At 39.4% G+C, this 20,837-nt stretch overlaps 1 long non-coding RNA gene across 1 annotated transcript; it reads left to right on the forward strand.

Annotated features, from left to right (window-relative positions):
* The first annotated feature begins 715 nt into the window (after nucleotides 1–715).
* LOC111768480 (uncharacterized) lies at nucleotides 716–19,898 on the forward strand. The gene is made up of 3 exons (XR_011427106.1): nucleotides 716–1,018; nucleotides 1,144–1,249; nucleotides 19,679–19,898. It is a non-coding gene; the product is annotated as an uncharacterized lncRNA (long non-coding RNA).
* The last annotated feature ends 939 nt before the right edge of the window (nucleotides 19,899–20,837 follow it).

Below are 20,837 nucleotides of genomic sequence, written 5' to 3' on the forward strand. Positions count from 1 at the left end.
GTTGAGGAGATATTTGAAGTTTTAATTTAAGTGTTTTACTTACAACATTAGCTCAACTCTTCTGCCCACATGTCTAATATCAAGCCATAGCACCACATGCAGAAAAACAATAACAACGCAAAAGATAAAAAACAACTCGTGAGTCACATACTTACTCCGCACATCAAAAAGATATAAAACTCAAAAAGTTCATCAAATGGGGTCAATCCATAATGAATTCTGTTTCTCTTTTTTCCTCACTTGTATGTTAATAACATAATTTACGTTGTTTCTTTTGCTTTGCTTTTCAGTCTCATGGATCTATCCTGAGCTTTGGGATCAGAGCCCTGAGTATTGAGAGCCTAACCTGTGCCAGGTACCTGCTAGACACTGGGTGCAGAATGGTGAGCAAAGACTGGCAAGATGCCTATATTCTTGGAGCTTAAAGTTCAATTACTAAGAACCAGTTAGCCTTTGGCAAATTATTTATTATCTCTGAGACTCAGTTTCTTTATCTGTGAAATGGAAAAATGGTACCTACTTCATAGAATTATTGCAAGGTTTAAATAGGATAATAATACATGTTAAGAGCTGGCATTGTGCCTTTCACAGGCAGATACTAAAAAATGCCAGCTACACTTCCTAATCCTCCCTCACCCCTTTCCCTGAATGAACAAAGAGATCTTTAATCACAGTAAGCTAGCACCCTCAGAAAGCACTGCTGTGTTGTGCAGCTGGAGAGTGGCCTGTACGGTCGCAGATGTTACCTTCTTGCCAGGACAGTGGAGACTGATGAGTGGAGGAAGGGAGAGGCCTGCATGTGGGGCTACGTCAGGCAGTTGACGGATCCTGTGATCCGTGCCCCCCTCATTTTCCTTGGTTTGAGGCAAGAGGAGCAGGGCCAGGGACAGCCGAGCAAACAAAGTAATCCAGATCATACTTGTGGTGAGGGTGACAAACTCTAAGAAAGAACATCAATCATTTTGAGCAATGACTGTCTTTTCAGACTGTGTTCACCTGGACCAGTGGAGTGAAAAACGTAAGTCTGCTGTTCAATAATCTTGTGTAAAAACTCTTTTCAACAGGGATGGCTTTGTTGTTCTCTGATTACTCACTCTATTTTCTACCAAATACTCACTCTTCTTGTTCTACCTTTACTTTCAGCCTCATAAAGCTGACAGAGCAGACTGTGAAACCTATTCATTGTGTGGCCTGTCCAATGAATTACATTTGTTTCCAAGTTCTGAAAGATGCTCTCAACAAGCACAAGGTGAGCCAGCATTTTCCTCATTGGATCACCAGTGGGGCAGAAGCCTTGGGCTTCACATGAGGAAAGTCCACTTTAGCAACCTGAGGAACATCTTGCCTCCAAAGAATTCAGTCAGGGATGTTGCCCCAAATTGTGATGAATTATTCTTTCATTTTCCCGCTTGCTTTATTCTAATGCCTGGTGGAGGATGTTCACCTCCTCCTCCTAGCTAGTTGACAGATACTCTGGTGAGCCTGAGCAATTGCTGCTGCTGCCCGCCTACCTCTTTTTGCCTGGTTTAACAACACTAGTACTTTATTATTCACAGTATCATTAATTAATTAATAAGACAGTTGGTGATGATATTAAGGAAGCTGGAACCACTTCAATTTAGATCGACACTACTCAAGACATTGGCACAACTGATGTTTGTTCAGAAATAATAGAGTATGGCAGGGAATCTGGGAGAGAATAAGAGAGGGCTAATTTGGACCCAACTAATTAGAATATCATCATCATTTGGATAGAGAGTAACTTAGTATTTAACTTTTTACAAGTATAAAAATGATTCCTGAAGCAGTGCCATAAAGTAGTGATTCTCATTGGGGATAGGGAGCTATAGCAGAATCTGTTACCCAGAAGCATGCCAGGTTTGAAAAAGTATATTTATTATACCTATTTCTTACATAAGGCAGAAGGGAAAGCGGGATAGAACTTCTTGACTGGGAGAGAGGGAATATGTAGAATATAGAGTGAGAAATCAGTGCAGGAGGCATGTAGAGTAGGAACAAAAAGTCAAGAAACACAGTGAGTGTATAAATTAAATATTTGGAAGAGTATTTAACTTATTCATGAGAACCAACTATTTTCAAGAACTTTGGCATATATTATATATTTTTAAAAGTCCTGGTTACCATGGATTTTAATAGTCGGTACAGCAAAATTTTCTTCTTTATTTTTCATTACTTTGAGCTTAATTGGAGAAAGTACTGTGGTGTAGCAGACAGCATGCTACTGAGATTGTTATACTGGCTTTGTTGCTATGCTGCAGTTAAAATCAATGAACATTTTGGCGATCATACTGAGTATGTGTTGTAGGACCTATGAGAGCTCACTTCTTCCTTGAACCTGTTTCCTCACTGTAGGTTCCAGTTACTATTGCTGTGTATCAAGCCACCCCAAAACTTGGTGGCATCACACACCTATGGTATCCTGCTCACAGATGTGGGTCAGGAGTTTGGACAGGACATAGCCCATATTGCTTGTCTCTGTACCACAATGTCTGGGGCCTTAGCTGAGTGGTCTCAAAGGCTGGGGGTGACTTGAACACTCAGGACAGGAATCATCTGGTGACATCTTGACTCAGGTGTCTGGTTGTTGATACCTGCTGTTGATTGGGCTGACAGCTGGATTGTGGGCCAGAACACCTATATATGGCCTGTCCACATGGTCTCTCTGTGTGGGTAGGATATTGTGATCTATAACAAATATATATACTTGGTTATTCAGATGACCCAAATATATTTCTCATGTATACTTGATATTCATTCAGAGTTCCTGGCTCACAGTTTCCAAAACCCTTGGAATTCCCTGTGATGAGAGCCATACACATGTCTTCTGTTATGTTAATGAGGCGTCTTTTGGAAAGCATCTAAGGATGGGGACTGGCTGCCAGTGGAGTCAACAATGTGATTAGAGGATTGAAACTTTCAGTCCCACCCCTTGACCTCTGAGGAGGGGAGAAGGGCTGGAGGTTGACTTCACTTGCCAATGGCCAATGATTTAATCAATCATGCTTATGTAATGAAGCCTCCATAAAAACCCAAAAGGATGGGGTTCGAAGGGCTTACTTCTTGCTGAACACATGGAGGTTCTGGGAGAGTGGCTCACCTAGAGAGGGCAAGGAGGCTCCACGGCCCTTCCCCATACCTTGCCATGTGCATCTCTTCCATCTGGCTATTCCTGAGTTAAATCCTTTTATAATGAACCGGTGATCTAGTTAGTGAAATGTTTCCCTGAGTTTTGTGAGCCACTCTAGCAAATTAATCAAACCCCAGGAGGAGGTTGTGGGAACCTCTGATTTATAGCCTGTTGGTCAGAAGTACAGGCAACAACCTGGACTTATGACTGGAGTCTGAAGTCCAAGGAAAGGGTTGTTAGAACCTGCAGTCTGTAGCCAGTCAGTCAGAAGTGAAAAAACAGCCTGGGCTTGTGACTAGCCTCTAAAGTGGGGGTCAAGGGACAGTCTTGTAGTACTGAAACCTTAACCTATGAAATCTGATGCTATCTCCTGGTAGATAGTGTCAGAATTGAGTTGAATTCTTCTTTTTTTTTAAAGATTATTTTTTCCTTCTTCTCCCCAAAGCCCCCCAGTACATAGTTGTATATTTTAGTTGTGCGGCCTTCTAGATGTGGCATGTGGGATGCTGCCCCAACATGGCCTGACGAGCAGTGCTAAGTCTGTGTCCAGGATCCGAATTGGCAAAACCCTGGGCTGCCAAAACAGAGCATACAAACTTAATCACTTGGCCATAGGGCTCGCCCTAGTTGAATTCTTATGCACCCTGCTGGTGTCTGACAATTGTTTTTGGTTTGGGAACCCCCCATTTTGAAAATTGGGTCTCAGAACACGCAAAAGAGTGGGCTAGTTCGGGTTTCTTCACAGAATAATAGCTGGGTTCCAAGAGTGAGCGTCCCAAAAGAGTCAGGTGGAAGCTAGCCTTGAAAAACACATAGCATTGCTTTTACCATAGTCACATATACCCACCTCGATTCAAGAGGAGGGAAGATGAACCCATCTCTTGATGGAAGGAATGTCAAGGTTGCATTGTAAGAGTTTGTGGGATGGGCAATGTTGTTGTGAACATCTTTGGAATATATAGTCTACCATACCGTATATATATATATAATATAGTCTTCCATACTACACTTCAGTTTAATAAGTGGTTACTGATGACTTACTGAATAAAAGTTTTGACTTTTAAAAATGAGGATCAGAAGAGCTAGTGGTTTTCAAACAGCCAAAACATCATAGGGAATGTTTTTCTTCAAGAGACGTTATGATTCCCTTCTTCTCCACCCCACAGCAGGTGACTGGTTTTGTGTGGCGAATACTTTAAGCATCATCTTGGGTTGGTGGGGCATAGGGTCTCCAAAAACTCTGATTGATAACAATGCATCTCTTGGTAATTGTCTTTCTTAGGGAGCAGTTGGCCTGAGATTTGCATCCTTCCTCTACCACTTATTACCTGAATGACCTTGAACAAATCACTTAATCTTTCTTTGCCTCAGTTTCCCTATCTGTAAAACAGGAGATAATAATAGTAACTACTTAATGGATCTGTTTTGAGGCTACAAAGGGGTAATTCACATAAAGCAATTAGCACGGTGCCTGGAATATACTAAGCACTTAGTAAATGATTGCTACTGTTATTTAGGAGGATAGCTTAAACTAAGCAGAAATGTATATTTCACTAAGTTGTTAAGAATAATAGTTGTTATTCAGGACAGTAGAAGAAATTTTGAGAAGTGATATGTTGGGAGGGATGAAACTGGTATTTGGCAGAGACAAACTTTGGGGGAAAAATGTTTATTTAGAGAGTATTTTAATGCACTGTTGCCATTTGGAGTGTAGGGCTAATGATCTTCCCTGTCTCTACTCCAAATCTTCCGTGGAAACTTCCATTTCCCATTTATGTGCTGTGTAGTCTCTTGGGGCTACAATAGAGGTGCTGAGTCTTGCTTCAAATGGGGAGAGAATGAGACAGAGGCAGCCTCGAGAAGTCTCATGTTTGCATTCGATTTATTCCCTAAGCGCCCTTTGAGGGGCTACAGGAGGGGAAAAGATAGGCGCCACTCAATCTCCTACCTTTGCTTCAATCAAAGCCATTGTTAGCCTTTTTCTCTCTCCTTATTTTTATGCATAAAGGAGTCCTTTCATCTATGATGACAAACATTATTTGAAAACTACTGGGTCTATAGATTCCTCCAGCTCTGAGAGTCTTCGAGATCTAATTCTGTGTGTTCTTGAATATCATGCAATTATGATCACACACACAGTCTTCTGCAAGCTGCATTTTTAATTTTAACTTCGATTTCTTGGAGCTGTATGTAGCTCAAAGTGAAGTTGTTAGAAAAGTCCGTTTTTAGGTTATTAACGGCACCATGGATTATCAAAACAAAAGTTTATATGGATATGAGAGTTTGTCTTCTAATAAAATATGAGGAGAGAACAAAGACCAGGTGAGAATTACATCTCTTTTTATCAAAACAAGCTCCCCCATGGGCCTGGTGGCGTAGTGGTTAAGTTTGTGTGCTCCGCTTCGCCTGCCCTGAGTCCGCTGGTTCAGATCTTGGGTGTGGACCTACCAACCACTTATCAAGCCATATGCTGTGGCAGGCGTACCACATATAAAGTAGAGGAAGATGAGCACAGATGTTAGCTCTGGGCCAATCTTCCTCAGCAAAAACGGGAGGATTGGTGGCAGATGTTAACTTACAGCTAATCTTCCTCAAAAAAATAAAATAAAAACATGAATAAATAAAAAGGTTTCTCCTTTATCACCATCTGTCCATTCATATGGGGGAAAAATGTAAAAAAAAAAACCCAAAAAACAAGCTCCCTCAAACACACACACTCATGCACAGTCACCACCACCAACATCACCACCACAAGTTTAGCCCTATCCCTGTAAGCCATTTCCATATCAGCTTTTGATACCTTCAGTGCCATGAATTTGTTCTCTGTCGGTTTAGCTGAACTGTGGCTACATTCCCCAAATTCCCTTCCTTGTGTGGCTCTAGATAGGAACAAGAAAAACTTAAGGGAGACTTAGGAAGTGGAAGTGGAGCATCTGCCATTTTTACGATCTGAAGGTCAGTGTAGGATGCTAGCCACTGGGGCAGCCCATGGATATGGTTGCTGCCTTACTAGCTCAGCTTGTTGGTGTGTGGCAGCGCTCAGACTTGCAGCTTCCCCAGCTCCTGCTGCTGCTTCTCCTTTCACTTTTCTCAGTTCTGTGCCAGATATGCATGCACCTCTGTGGTGAAGATCACTCACCTGGGAGATCACCCACATTATCAAATGGGGAGTCAGTGTAGGACCAGAGTGAGAAGCTCCGGTTTGTCCTTGCTCTCTTTCACTTCAAGCTCAATGCCAGATACAAAGGTGACAACATTGCATAGCTCTCTTAACCAGTTCCCATAATTGCCCAAGGTCTGATTTGTATAGTAACTCCCTCTTTCCATAGCATCATAGTGGTGCTACTTCTTTGATTGAAGCCCAACAGATAACACCTTGTACTACGTTTCTTAGCTATTTATAAGCCCACACCTCTACAATCTTTTCTTACTTTATTTTCTACATATCCTTAACAGCTAAGAAGATTTTACACAGTTTATTTTCAGTGCATTGTATAAAGTCAAGAGGCATTTAATGATCTGCCTCTGGGCTACTTCACTACTTGAACTTAAACTTGAACTTCTACTATCTTTCACTCTTACCCTCAAGTCCAAACACTCTGATCTCCTAATGGGTCTCAAACCCATGGCACTCTCTTCTGTCTCATGATATTGACAAATGGCTGTGATACTTTCCTCCTGTTATTCACAAAGCTGGTTTCTCTTCTCTCTTTTCAAATATTTACTTAAATATCACTGTGTATGAAAGAACTTTCCTTTCCTTCCCTTATCTTCCTTTCTATGTGACCCTTCCAAACTTTCCCAATCATGTCTATACTGAATTGCCTTTGTTTCCTCTATAATGTGCACCCAAATTCTTATAATATATGTATTTCTTAGTTTAATGTAGTAGTATCCGTCTCGCTGACAAAAATGTGTTATCACGGCACAGACTTGAATTTGTTTTATTCTCAATTGTGTTCACATTTCCTAGAACAGTGCCTGAAACAGAGCAGCCTTCAATTGGTGGCTAAATTGACTAGCTAAATTGTTGCAGTAACATAACAGCCACGGTATGTATGCACTTGGAATTACTCTATCCTCTTGCAGGACAGGAAAGGAGTTGTCAAGTCACTGTCCTCTGCCTTTGATAGATAGTAGCTGTGCAAGTTTGAGCTTGAACTTGTCAGGATGGCTATCACAAGCTTCCAAGTTCATGCTCACATTCTAAGTCATCTTAGAGTTTGGCCTTTGGAAATTAAATTCAGTAAAAAGAGTATACATTTCTGCTTCCCCAAAAGAACTGTGTTTGGGTATAGGTTTCTTTTGATGGAGGTGGTAGTTAAACAATAAAATCCTGACCAATCTTAATAGTTATCAAAATCATGCATTTATCTTGGTTGTGATATATGACTTAGTCCAAAACAGCCTGATAAAATGGAACTAGTGGCCATCACACATGGGAAAATACGAACAACCCTTTATGTTTTCCTGAATATTATTTATAGACATAAGCTTTTATAGAAGCACTGTGTCTAGTTGGAAATGTAAAAAAAGTAACTATCTCCCTGGGTTCACGTAGAAGCTGAAATGGTACTGTCTGATCGACTATGCTATTTCTGACGTTCTCTAGAGTCATGTATCTGGAATGGAGCCAATAAAAGTGAAAAAAAATCACACATACACCTACCTAGATATACTCATTCTCTATTTTTAAAGTTTTCCTATCTATTTCTATTGTCTATCTGCATAGAAGCTAACTGCAGTTGGGCACTTGTTTCAAAACAGAAGGCAGAGAAGAGATGGCTTTGCTACAGTTGTAGCAGAATCATAGTGACACGCAAAGTATTTTGGTTTTGGAAGTTGTTCTTGTGCGTTAACTGACCTGTCCTTGAGAAAATCAAATTATAATATGTCACTGCAAATCTCTCTCTCTTTTTTTTAATTCCCTTTTTGACAAAATAGAATCCACTCATTTATTTGAGGAAAAAAAGAATAAAAATCAGAGGTAAAATATATGTTCCAGCTATCTCTTAGGAACTTAACTCCTAAACTACCTCACTTCTCTCCATTAAATTTCTCATCATTCTATCTTGAACTTCTTAATATAACTTACCATATTGATATAAAAAATTTAAGTAGCCAAAAAAGTCTTTCATATGAGAATGTAAATTCTAGTAGGGATTCTAGTAAGGAAGTAATTCTGTTTTATCTTATGGTTTCTTATGCTGTGACACCATTGCCTGTACAGTGCCTTGCACATAACATGCATTCAATAAATTTGTCCAGTGAATGAATAACGTATGTCCTTAACAAAATATTACCAACATGGTTCATTTTTACCTACATTTTTCCTTTTCAATCTTCACTTCTACATGAAAATAGAGAGAAGAAAAATCAGATAGTTGCAAAGTCTTGAGAACATCACAGACCTGCACTAACACATAATATCATTACATAGATGTAGGCACAACGGTGGTAATGTTGCGGCCTCCAAATCTGAAAAAATGCACACATTAAATGCTTGATAACATTCTCAGTCAATAAAGTGGCTGTGTATTAATTTTCTTTCTTAACACCAAACTCATCAAAGAGGTCTACTTCTTCATATCAAGGTTCTTACTCTATTGGAGGTGAAAAACTACATCAATTCTTTAATAAAACTATTTCCTTTAACTTGTAATATCACTGAAATTATCTTGAATGTTTTCTCTGACCTCTTTTTTAAACCTTCAGCCTTGAAAATAAGTAGGATACCTGGTAGACTTAGTCAGAAAGGGAGATGAAGAAGTGGGACAAGTTGGGGTATGGTAATTAATCATACCAGTAATTAATCATACCACCTAGGGCACTGCTTCCAATTTGGCTAAAGATAAGAATCACCTGGAGCATTTGATAGAAAAAAAAATTACTGTCTGTGACTGAGACCTACTGAATATGAATTACTAGGGGTAAGCTACATATTTAATATGTACCCCTTAAGGATTCTTATCACCTGGCAAGCTAGGAAGGACTGCTCAAGGTAGCCCGGGCTTGGGGGTAAATCCAGGTACAGGTAATAGGAAATTGTTCAATAAATCATGAAGGGCACAGCACACAGAGTACAGATAATCAAGGCAGGCACATCTGCAATACCAGGAAGTCAATGAGAATCAAAACAGGTTTCCCAACAAGTTATCATGACATTGCCACAACAATTGTGGTATAAGGAGATATGAGTTCTGGTCAGATAAATTCATTATTTTTTTGTTTTTATTTTTATTTATTGCAATTTTGTTTTTGGTAAGGAAGATTGGCCCTGAGCTAACATCTGCACCAATCTTTCTCTATTTTGTATGTGGGACACTGCCACAGCATGGCTTGGTGAGCAGTGTGTATGTGCGTGCCCAGGATCTGAACCTGTGAACTCTGCGCTGCTGAAGTGGAGTATGCGAACTTAACCACTACGCCACTGGGGCAGCCTCTAGTTATTTTTTTTAAACAAGAACTTATAACCTTACACTGCTGGCTGTCTAATGCCTACAAACAGTCATTCTATCTATGTTTCCAGTTTTTAATTTTGCTTACAATGGGGTGATGAGTTTGAATCAGCTACTCTTTCAAAGTCAGACAGAAAGTCGACAAGCTAGATCTTGGTCTCTGAGATGCTCACCAGCAGGTAGCAGGGCTGGGGTTGAATGAAAGGACTCTAGTCCTTGGCTTAACTGGTAAGTACAAGGACTGGACACTGTATCAGAAAAAAACAACACACAAATGTTTATTTCTAAGTAGGTTAGCAAAACTCATGAATGGGAGAAACATCAAAAATGACCCAGTTTTTGGAGCTCTATGATGGGGTAGGGCTTTGGTTTCAGGAATAAGATCAAAACCTAATTTTCTGAATATGAACATGCTGTGTTATCAGCATGTTACAATTGATTGTGGGTCATTCATGTATTTAGCTGGAGGTTCTTAAATTCCATGTAAGTGCAAGATTGAGCCTAAGGCCTGGCATGGCATTGTTTCCACAGGTCAGGATCAAGTGTCCTCAGTTCTGAATGATGAAGCAGGCACGGCCGTGAAAAATTACAGATTTGTTTTTAGTTGACGCCACCAAGTAGTCTGAGTTTATTAAAAGAGAGAGATTTGAATAATAAGCTGATCGTGTAGTGACAGACAACCGTTTTGCTTAACTGGAATTTACAATAAAAAGCAGTCAAGGAGAATTCCCCTGATCTTCAACATCAAAGAATCACTCAAGTAAAGAAAGGGAATCTCTAAGATGGAAGTGCCCTAATTAACATAGTGCTTATTAATTATAGACTTCTAAAAGCTTTTATTTTCAAAGTTTAGAAGCACTGCTGGTGACCTTAATATGTCTTATTATGCACATCTTTACCTCACCTTGCCACTGGGGAAGAACAAATTTGAAGTGTGATCTGCTAGCTAAAGGTATTAAATAAATGAGCATTTTAAACGAATGGTTCCTAGGTCATTTTTTTCTTTGAGTGTGTGACAGGAACCAAAAAAATAAGTGTTTTCAAAAACTCCTTTGCCCTTCCTAGTAAAGGATTACTTGTAGGATTCTCGGTACCATATCCTGTGCATTCTAGGCTTTACTGTGCACACTGGTGGAGAATGTGGGGTGAACAAGGGAAACAGATGCGGGGTGTAATTCACATTTGGAAGAGTAAAAGAGTGCCTGTGACAGAAAACTGAGGGTAGGGGAAAGGAGGAAGAGACAGGATCTTATTAAAAACAGCTGACATTTATTGAGTGCCAGGCAATACTATTGCCAGGCATTCTTGTAAATACTATACAGGTCTTAGTTCATCTGCTTTCATGACAGCCCTGAAGATGGTATGGGAGACACTGTTACTTATCTACCCAATATCCTGTCTCGCATTCTTTCTCCTTAAGAACACTTCAGTTTTGTTTGGAGTCAATGTTCCAGAGAAAAGTACTCACCTTACAAGCTTCCCTGGTAGCAGTTCTGGACAACGAAGTGGACATCAGTCCGGACTTTGGGGGAAGTTTTTACATTAGATACCAGTGCAACGCCTTCCTTCCTTCTTCCATTACCTTGCCTTAAATATGGATGTGGTGGCTGAAGCTGCAGCAGCTATCTTTTGAAAATGAGAGAACAGCCTAGAAAATTACAGAGCATAGGTTCTGACATTGTTGAGTTTTCAAACCAAAACCAAACACCTGTTACAACCAGACTTCTTGTTGTATGAGAAATAGATAACCAGGTTTGAATAATGAATGGATTACCTTTTCTCGCAGCTGAGTCCATTGCTAAATACTACTGGTAGTCATCCTCACTCTACAGATGAGAAAATTGTGTCACAGTGAGTTTAAATAACTTGCCCAAAATCACACAGGTAGAAAGTGGAGAAAAGACTGATGAGGGATCTTGTCTGGGCTGACTTGGAGAGATGGATTTTAGAGCTTGCGATGGGGCAGAAAAGTGTTTGAAGAGCTTCTCTAGGCATTGTGTGAGATACTGAGAGTGATACTATGTGAAAACAAGGTTTTTCAGAAGTTTTGCTTTTTATCGCAATTATGCTTTCCCTTTGGCATTTATTTTGGAGAGATTGTGGTAAAGATTTAGACAGTTTTTATTTACTTCTTGCTTGTTGAACTATGGTTCTTATTTTAATGATATGATCCATGAAAAGCACTTAGTGAGTGCCTGGCATGTGTAAAGCATTCAATAAATATTAGCTGTTGTTACTAACATAACAATGACAATCATGAGAATACTGTGCAGTCTTCAAGCAAATCAACCTAGCTGTCTGTAGGTTAAACAAAGTCTTCTGCTGGAGCTCATTTGTAAGAAAATCTTTCATTGACTTATAACAGGAACATCTCAAGGTTATGTCCATTTAATGCCAAGATTCAGGTGAAAAATACCACCACCTCCAATGAGCATGTACACACCCCCCTCCCCCATATCGGTTATTTGCTATCAGTCAATTGACTCAATTTATGTAAGTTTAAGAAATTAATTAGGGGTCCTGCCCTGTGGCTGACTGGTTAAGTTTGTGCATTCTGCTCCGGCCACGTGGGGTTGGCCAGTTTGGCTCCTAGGTGCTGACCTACACACTGCTCATCAAGCCATGCTGTGGTGGCATCTCACATGGAAGAACTAGAATGACCTACAACTAGGATATACAACTATGTACTGGGGCTTTAGGGAGAAAAGGAAAAAAAAAGAGGAAGATTGACAACAGATGTTAGCTCAGGGCCAATCTCCCTCACCAAAAAAGCACACTTAAAAAAATAATTAACTTGAAGATATCTTCATTTCAAATTTCCCTTACTCTTGGAAACACAGGATGGTTACAGTTATAATACCATATTTGAAGATGCATATTATTACCTTGGTAGGATGTAAAGCATTGAAGATTCAACAAATATTTACTGACTGCCTTTATGTGTGAAATCTTGTGGATAACAGCTAGATGAATTAGACAGGATTTCTTCCCTGACGAAGCTTAGAACCAAGTTACAAGATAACATATCTTATATTATGTTATATTAAAACTGCATGTTTTATTTTTATATAACATTAGATTCTATTTGATTTTGGTATTAGGAAGATTTAAATAAAGATATAATCAATGCATTGTGAAAATGCAGAAAAGTGAGTGCTCAACTATGCTTGGGAGTAGAAAAAGTTCTTATGGAGGCATTATCTTTTGAGCTGGAGGTTGAAGGATACATTATGCACAAATAGATGTCAACAGAGTAGGAATAGGAATGAAATGCCTTCTAGATTGAACAAGGGATGCTGAGCTAATGCTCAGCAAGTGTTAGTTGTTTGTTGAAGCTGAACTGTGAAATGTCTGGAAAGATGTACTAGATTATACTCTAAGAAAGTTAAAAAGCATGGTCTTACTTTAGTATAAAATTAGAATTCTTTCAGTAGTTGAGGAAAATACTACATTTACCTTTTAGGGAAAAGACAAACAAATCTCTGGCAGCAAATGTGAGAATTTAGCAGCTGAGAGATGAGCTGTGGGAACAATAACCTCTATACTTGTTTAAGCAAATGGTTTTCTTATAGCTGGCTGCATTCCTAAATAATATAGAGGGCTACTATGAAGTCCATTTTTACAGAGAAGAAAATTATGGCACAGAGAGTTTGTATAACTTGCGCTAAATCACATTGTTAATAAGTAGCAATAAGATGGAGAAGATAAGATAGTAAGTATCTTTGAGATGATTAGGGTTATAACTAGTATGATATCAGTGGGAATAATCTGAAAAAGCTGAAGAAAGTTTTGAAAAATTTTATAGAAATTGACAGGACATGCAAAGAAAATCCAACCTGAGCTGGAAGTTTACATTCTTGGTGAATACAGGAGAAGATGTGTTTTTCTGGAGGGGCTTACACTAGGTATGTTTGGACTAGGGTGAGAGGTCACCACAATACGGAAATAACCAGTGTGCAGTTGAAAGCCGATAAACAGGTGTGAGTTCACGTGTGGAACAAGAGAGGCAGAATGCAGCAAAGACTCGAGGACGTAGAGAGAATCTGGACCTTTGGGAATGCCTACATGAAAAGAGATAGGCGAAAGAAGATCTTTAAAAATGTCGTTGGGGGAATTATTGCTTTCCTTCTTACATGACATGTCATACATGATGAAGTAGAATACATTTGGCTGTTTTTGTTAAGATGTAGTTAGAAAAGCGTCATGCATAATCATTAAGTTTCTTGATCCCTATATTTTTCTGATTATTTTGTCATACATGTACACTTTTAAATTAGCTTTCAAAATATCTCATCTGAAAGTGACCCAATTTTCCAGTGAAAATTACTGTCTAGTTTCCAGGGTACATTGGGTAAAAAATTAAATATCTCTGGAATAAAAAGAAAATATATTTGCAATAAACCTCATTTGCTCAAGGTGAAAAAAAAAACAACCCAGAAAGAAACCACATTTGTTCTATACATTCATCAGAGTGTGTCATGACAGGAATATCAACAAGAGGAAGCAGGTGTTTTGTTCTAACACATGGAGCAACCTGTCAGAGTCACCGTGACTGAAAACAAAGCCTCGCTGAAGTGCTCTGCCCTAGCCCCAACCCTCCCTCCCCCGGCTCCCTGCTCCCTTCTTAAGAATAATTCTCAGAGCTTGTTGCAGGAACTAAAGCCACCTCTTCCGTTTCTATACCAGGCACAGAGACTTTCTCCTGGCCTGGCTTTGAATACTTAATTTCTGGACACATCTGTTTCTCTTCAGGAGTTAACTTTTAAAAGTAACCTTTCAGAAGATGAAAGGGAGGCATGAAACATTTTCATTTTCTTGAAGAATTTCGTTTCTCTTCTCTCAGGAGGCAATTGCACCTGGGAGCCGTCTGGTTCATTTTAAATGTGAGCTAGTTGTTTCATTTAAAAAATAAGAAACAGGGAAAACAAGATGGTTTGTAAGCAGACACACAACTTAAGCAGGTTTTCTTTTAATTTGTGCCAATTAGTTGACCAGGGGAGTCTCAGGTTCTTTGCCTAGAAAAAAATATTCTCTACCTAACTACTTCCTCCCCAAACGTTATAAATCCCAAACTCATTTTCCAAGCCTAACTTTCATGTTTACCACTTTGCTTTCCAACACTTGTACTTTCTCACTTTTAAAATTAAAGAGCAAGAGGAATAATTGCAAACATAATTATGTAATGAAGGGGCCTTTTATGTGGTGTATAGTTAATTATAGCCACTCAATTATACCTCTAAAGCCAAACCCTTGTATTCTCTTCCCCCTGTCGTTTAAAGGCTTTATTGAAAATTATTGCAACAAATTGACTTTCACATAATCAGTAGATTCAAGTCAGATGATTTGTCAGATCATAATGAATTTGAGTTACAATTTCCCCTCCTCCACCATCTGAGCTTTTAAGCAGTGGGGGAATTCTTGGGACAATGATGAGCTCTGTTTTCACATTTGTCATCCCACGGAAAGCTCCTTACAGAAACTACAAGGCAAAAAATGGATTACTGACCTCTAATCCTTTACTAGGAAATGTCTGTGCTGGGCCAGATGAGCTGTCATAGAAGTTTTGCCCCTCTGTTTTATGTTTGTCTGCATAACTGGAAATAATAGTATTAATTTGTTTTTATAAACAGTAATATTGTTCTATTGCTCCCTTCTCACTCATCTTCTTCCCTTCCTCCCAGGGAATCAGGTTTGGGCACAGGTGAGATGGGTATCAGGTTGGGGCTGCAGCCAGCTGGTGTCAAGGCCCACATGAAGAGGGTGTCCCCACCTTGCAGCAGCCTAGGGGGGTCAGGAGGTTGACTTTATTCAGGGAATTGAGCACATAAATACAGATATTGAAAGATAATGGAGGCTAGTTTTCTCACTGTGGGAGAAAGAAGATATAAATATGGAAATGGAAAAAATTAGAATGAACCTTCTTTTATTGTATTGGAGTGAGAAGTATTGTTGTGAATTCTTGTTTTCAATACATATAGATAGAAAAATAAATACAGATATAAATGTTTTTGTCCACGTGGAGGAACGGGGTACACCAACACTCCAGTAGCAATGAGCCTACCTAGCACCCATATCTTGGTTTTTAAAAACTACTATCCAGGGGCTGGCCCAGTGGCACAGCGGTTAAGTTCGCATGTTCCGCTTCTTGGCGGCCCGGGGTTCGCCAGTTCAGATTCCGGGTGCGGACACGGCACTGCTTGGTACGCCATGCTGTGGCAGGCATCCCACATATAAAGTAGAGGAAGATGGGCACGGATGTTAGCTCAGGGCCAATCTTCCTCAGCAAAAAAGAGGAAGACGGGCAGTAGTTAGCTCAGGGCTAATCTTCCTCAAATAAATAAATAAATAAATAAATAAATAAATAAATAAAAACTACTATCCACTAAAAGGAATTAGAGATCCTTGGAAAATGGCTGATTCCAGGGCTGCAGCATGGAAAGGATAAAATGACCCGTAGAATTTTATTGTACCAGAAAGTAGGGACATGTTCAAAGATGATGGGGACATGTCAAAGGACACAGAAACCAATTGAAAGTGTTACCACCAGCCAAATCTTGGACAATTTGAGCAAGAAAAATCACAACAATAAAATCATGAAAGTGACAGATTAAAATCTATTGAATAAATGGCTCTACATGATATAAATAAAAAAAAGTAAATACAGAAGGTTGAGAGAAAGTTCTTCCTTTGGGTAGAATGCCAATTAACAAATCTAGAAGAAATGACAAAATTGGAAATCACCATGTGACAACTATCATAATAAAAATTAGTTCAGGAAAAAATTGTCAATAGATGCTAAAGCCAGTGGGTAAAAGTGGTATCAGGAATGGGTTTTTACATAATCTCAAAATTTCTTCCCATAAAAATACTTATTCTCTACAGAGAAGGGGTAATTTGTGGGGAAGTGGGGAAGCCTGGCAGACATCATCTTAATCAAGTGATCAAAGTTAATGCTATCACTAAGGGGACAAATCAATATCTCTGTACCACTCAAGAATCAAAGAGAAGAACTTGGCATTAATTCTGTGATATTCCAGCCAAAATGCATAACCTGGATCTGATGATGTGGAATCATTGAATTAACCCAAATTGAGACACATTCTCCAAAATGACTGGCCTTTAATCTTCACAAATGTCACATTCAAAACAGGTCAAAACTGAGGAATGTTCCAGATTAAAGGAAACTATAGAGATATGACAAATGGGTGCAACTTGTGATCTGGGATCGGAGTCTTACAATAAAGGGCATCACCAGGGTGATGAAACGTGAATGCATTCTGTGAGCGAAGGTTACAGGGGAGTTATTTGTACAATTCCTGGAAATTCTCTGAAAATTTGATATTGCTTTTTCAAAATGAAGGTAAAAAATGTTAGCATAGTATTATCATTATGACACTGTCTTTTATATACAAAAAGGTTACTAATAAATGAGTACTGACCAATGCCACCATGCTGCCTACTAGAGTATAAGGTCTGTGAAGACAGAAACTCTGTATATCTTGTAAACTTCTAGCTGGGCCCAATAAATATCTGTTCAACTTAAATCTGTGAGTGCTGAGATAAATAGTACTTCCTCATGAAATGCTGAAAGAATAATTTATTTGATAGTAGGTAGAATCTGTATTTAGAGTGTTTTCTTCTCATTTTGGCAGCAAAAAGCAATCTCCATTCTATGGTTGCCCTCCTGAAGGGAGGTAATATTGCATTGTGGTTTGCATAGTGGTTAAGAACACAGATCTGAAGAGAGGCTGCCTGGGTTAAAATCTTGGTTGAATTTCAATGATGTGTGAGCCTAGACAAGATAAGTTCTCTTCCAAACCTTGGTGTCTTTACGTCTATATGTGAAATGGGATGATGAGAGCACCAACCTCTTAGGACTCTGAGTGGTTGTAAGGGGGATAAATATGACCGCAGTGAATGAGTAGGAAGAACACGGAAGAGTTCACCCCTGCTGGTTTTAAGATGTGTGTAATATACATCACACACACACACACACACACACACACACACACACAGAGGATATCTGAATTCTTGTGGTCTAGGAAATTGTAATGGGGCAATCACAAACAAGAAGGGAAGGGAAATACTAATGCTAATGTTTAGTCATTAATCCACTTGTTTATTTTTATCCGTTATTTGTTGGGTGCCTACTATGTGCCAAACACTGTTCTAGGTACAAGGGATATGTAAGTGAATAAAATATTAAAACACATGTGGCCTCAAACTATACTGAGTATAAAAATCATGACCTCAAACTCTGGTGTGCATAGAAATCATGATCTCACACCATAGTGTGCATATAAATTATGATCTCATACTATAGTGTTCGTAGATACCATGACCTCAAACTCTGGTGAGCACAGAAATCATGACCTCAAACTACAGTGTGCAGAGAAATCATTCATAGAGGTCCTGATCCTTTTGTCTGGATGGGGCTCAGGAAGATGCACTTTTAATAAGCACTTCTAGATGCTTAGCACTGTTAGCATTTCTAATAGTCACTAACAGACATTACTAGTAATATCGAAAAGGTACTTGTTATTATATCATTTAATCCTTACCAAAACCCTATGAATTAGGTACTGTTTACAATTTATGTGTGAGCAAACTGAGCCTGGGAGAAGTTCATGCCTTGCTCTTGGTCATATAGCTAGCAAGAGGCAGATTCAGGAAGCTGACCCGGTTCTGTCCAACACTGAAGGCAGCTTGATGCTAGCTTGCCACCTTAATAATTTCAGGAGATGGAGCCATGGACTTGGGAGTGCCTCATAGCAGATACAGCAGTGGACTGGGGCAAGGCACAGCCTAGGAATGGCCGAGGCTCGGTGCTTGTCTTTAGTACAAGGGGATAGTCACAGGCTGACTACTGGCTAGTGAGCATGCTCAGTTAAGTTTCATGAGCACATAAAAGTGACTGATGGAAACCCAAAAATAAACGTATCAGGAGAAGATTATTAAGTGACAAATAAATATTAGCTGTGGTAAAACAAAAAACAGAAGAAAAACTTTTTATTTGAACACTAGATGCCACTAACATATTTTAATTTTATGGAAACACTCATACAGTGTTCATTTCAGTCCATTGTGGCATGGGAAAGAGAAAGACTGCAGGAAATTGAGAGTCCACTACCCCTAGTCGTTGTCTATACAAAGTAAAATTGGAAGCTTGACTGCTTTGTGCCAGGGTAAAACCTTATTGCATTCATGCCAAGTAGGTTTCTCTGTGCAGTTCTTTCCTGGTCTCAGGCATTCCTGTTACCAGTAAACAAAGCATGGCTCTGAGCTGTGGGGGTGAAGAACATATGATGCTGAAACTCATTATTTTTGGTCTCTTTCTATTTTTCTTTAAACAAAACTCCACACAAATATATGTCCCTCTTGGCCTCTCTCCTAGTCCCCTTTTGTCAAAGAGCCATCAGTTTTTACCTTCTAATGAATCAGAGGCCTTGTCTTCAGAGAAATTCAAGGGGCTTTTAAGTTGGTCGGTTTTGTACTTCAGTCATGATTGCCACAAGCTGAAAATGTGTACGAATTGCAGAAACAAGCTCTAGATGAAGTTTCTGGAGTTAATAGTGAGGATGCCATTCACACTCAGAACTAGTTGCCAAGCCCTTTCTCTAAAATACATTCTGATGGTAAGGAGACTGCTTTGAAAGCTTTAGGAAGGATGTAGGAAGGGAAGTTTGGCATTTACTACAAGACATTCCTTCTTAAACACCAGAATCACCTGTAGTATGTGTTAAAAGTCAAGATTCTTAGGCTGCTCCAGACAAATGAATCATGATTTCTGAGAACGTTTTTGCATTTTTAATACATACTCAAATTTGAGCTTCCCTGCACTAAAAGTTGATACATATTATTAATAATGCATTTTGTGAATAGCTGAAGGCAGCTACCATGATGCTGTGCTTCTCTGCCTTAAGACTCCAGATTAAAACAACACCAACAAGCTGTCACATTTTTTCCATTGCATATTATAGGCCAGATCCATATGTACTAGGTGCCATATATTCCACTGAATTCTTACAATGCTATGGCCCATGTACCCATTTTTTTTTTTTCTCTTTTACAGCTGAGAAGACTGACACCGAGAGAAGTTGTGTGACCTGTCCAGTGTCTCAGAGCTAATCCAAAGGAGAGCTGACACTGGAACCAAGGACTGCATGACTCCTGAAACCATACTCTCAAATGCTGCATTCCATATAAACAATTCGCATTGAAAAGTACTTGGCAATTTACTAATTGTGCAAGGTTTTTTAAAATAATAAAACTTATAAGTACATACATATCTATCTATGTATCTATGTATCTATCTATCTGTCTGTCTGTCTGTCTCTGTTCCCAGTTCCTGCTAATATTTGGTCCTGGTTCCTGACATAAGATCCTAAAACCTTTGTAATTTCGTGAGTGATAGGAGTGTCTGACACAGAGCTCCCAGATCCCTTGGAATTTCAAGGGTGAGAGCAGTGTCTTTTGTTCTAATGAGACGACTCTTGCTGGGCTCCTGGATGGAGTCTGGTCACCAGAAAGACCAAACCATGATTAGAAGCTTGGAACTTTCAGCCTCACCTCTCCTCCCATTCTCCAGAGAGGGGAGAGAGGCTGGAAAATGAGTTAATAGTCGAGCGTGCCTGCGTGAGGGAGGCTCCATAAAAATCCCTAGCGTTCAGGGTTTGGAGAGCTTCCAGGTGGGTGAACACATCCACATACCTGGAGGATGATGCACCCCAACTCCACAGGGACAGAAGCTGCTGCACTTGGGACCCTTCCAGACCTTGTCTTATATATCTCTTCATCTGGCTGTTCATCTGTACCCTTTATCATATTATTTATTACATAATGAACGAGTAAATGTAAATACATGTTTCCCTGAGTTCTTTGTGCTGTTATAGCAAATGATTGAACTTGAGGAGGGGTCATGGGAACCTCTGATTTGTAACCAAGTTGGTCAAAATCATGGGTAACCTGGGGACCCACTACTTAACGATTGGTGTCTGGAGTGAGGGGCAGTCTTGTGGGACTGAGCCCCTAACCTGTGGGGTCTGCACTAATTCTAAGCAGTTAATGTCAGAATTGCTTGATGTGGAAAAGCCACACATCTGGAGTCAGAAGTAGTGTGAGTGTGAGAGTACAGAGAAACGGTGAGTTATTCCTTACACGGCTTTACATACATTACCTCTTTTGATTTGCATCAGAACTGAAGGGACTAGTTCCGTTTATTAGAGAGCTTT

This window comes from Equus caballus, chromosome 16 (genome assembly GCF_041296265.1).
Source record: "Equus caballus isolate H_3958 breed thoroughbred chromosome 16, TB-T2T, whole genome shotgun sequence".
In the NCBI taxonomy this organism is placed as follows: Eukaryota; Metazoa; Chordata; class Mammalia; order Perissodactyla; family Equidae; genus Equus; species Equus caballus.